The sequence below is a fragment of the Spinacia oleracea genome, chromosome 6 (assembly GCF_020520425.1).
Source record: "Spinacia oleracea cultivar Varoflay chromosome 6, BTI_SOV_V1, whole genome shotgun sequence".
Lineage (NCBI taxonomy): Eukaryota > Viridiplantae > Streptophyta > Magnoliopsida > Caryophyllales > Amaranthaceae > Spinacia > Spinacia oleracea.
Window position 1 is genome coordinate 129,276,336 of NC_079492.1, and position 2,041 is coordinate 129,278,376.

Here is a 2,041-nt window from a genome sequence, read left to right on the forward strand (position 1 = left end):
CAAAGAGGTTGCTATACCTTCGCCTCTGAAGCCCCTGACTCCAGTGGGGGGACCGTTGCTGATATTACTCCCATGGTGGAGAAATTCGTAGTTGACCCCCCTCTTGGCTCCACCGAGGCTCCTGGTTCCGAAGATGCTGCTGCGGCCGGACAGGGAGGTGATATACAAACTCCCCCGAAGATGGTAGTAGATCTTACTTCTTCGGGGAACGCGGAGGGTGGCCCTTCGGCTAGCAAGGACGCTGAGTTTGCGGTTCCCGAGGGTGGTGAGTCTGCTCAGCAGCACAGAACGAAGAGGAAGTTCCGTGAGACTTTGGGCTCCACATCTACCTCGGTGCTGGAGCGTTTGGCTTACCCGTCCTTTGACGTTCCGATCACGAGGGTGCCTCGGAAGGTTATGGAAACCATGGCTCGGTTTGCTCGGGCCTCTGTTCTGGGGGAAGATCCTGAGGCTCATCCCGAGTCTATGATTATTGGTCCCAGTGCTGCTAGGGTGAACATGCTTCGGGGCATTCCTGATTGGCGTGTTCCTGGGCAGGAGGCGAACCACCCTACTCAAATGGCTCAGTTTCATTTGAATGAGGTAAAGTAAACATCGCTTCCTTTATGAATTTTGCCTTCATCCTTCTCTTGGTATTTATTTTTCTTTTCATCCTCGCAGGCGCACTTCTGGTCCTCATTTTCTGCTGAGTGCCAATACTTCGATGAGGTGAAGCTGGCCAGGTTCGAAGAGCGCTACGACCATGATGTCCCTCTTCTGGATGAGAAGGCGAACACTCTCCTTGCCGAGCTCGAAGAGGCAAAAGGCTTGGTTGCCGAGTTTACTCGGGAGCAGACGGCCACACTTGAGCTGCTTGGCAAGGGGATTACCGACCTGATCGAGGTCGAAGATGGAGGCTGATGCTCGGGAGCACGAGGCTCTTAAGAAGGAGAAGGCCGAGGAGAAGGTTAGCTTTGAGGCTGCGCTGAAGAGTAAGGATGTCGTCATCCTGAACCTTCGTGAGAGTGCCCAGAAGTTCACAGCTGCCCTTGAGCGGATTCCCGTGCTTGAGCATGAAGCTGCTGAGCTTAAGGCTAAGGTTCGCCAGCTCGAAGAGGAGAAGGCCTCGCTGTATACTGCCGAGCAGTGTCGAGACCAGTATTGGGAGGGGATCCTCGGTGCTCGTCGGATGTTCGCCAAGCATATGCCTGACTTCAAGTGGGCCGAGCATGTGCCTCAGTGGCTCGAGGCCGAGGATAACTTGGTGGAATGTCAGGCTGATAGGGACGATGCTGCCAAGGAGCGTGAAGAAGCTGCCAAGGAGCAGCAAGCTCGGAAGGTCGCCTCGGAAGGTGATACCACCGCTGGCACTTCTTCGCGATCTGCTCCTCAGGGACATGTTGGTGATGTCCCTTAGGGACTCGGGCAGTCGTCTTCTTCAGAGTCGGTCGGTTCCAGTTGAGGACCTCTGAACTTGCGCTTGACTCTCTCCCATTTCGCCTCGGCGCTGCGTTGTACTTTAATAACTTCTTTTTGCTTTCTTAGTACTTCGGTAGGCCGATATTTTATCTGTTGATGGCTGCCGATTTAGCTTTTTTAGGTCATTTTGCTTTCAATTTTTGAGGATTCCTCGGGTTGTTCCGAGCTTTAGTTGGTATGATTGTATTTGTTCCCCCAAATATTGAATGAAAAATGACTTTGTTGTTTCGTTTTAATTTTCTGTGTTTCCGAAGTATCTATTTTTGCTTTTGAATCCGCCGTTTTGCTAAGTTGCTTCCTCGTTTGCGAGTTCTCCAAATCCGTAGATTTTCTAGGAGACTCGTTTTGAGTTTTGAGCTTTGCTTAGGCTCTGCTGATGGACTTGGTAGCCTTGGACTTTAATCTTTGATTTTTTTGGAAACGCTGGTTTTCTTTTATCAGGAGTTTCGCTTTTGAGCTCTTCAGATCCGAGGATCTGTTAAGAGGCTACTTTGAGCTTTTTAACGCCTGTAAACGTGTTTAGAGTCTGCTTCTGAGCTCCTCAGATCCGTGGATCTGAGTCTACTTTTGAGCTCTTTAACGC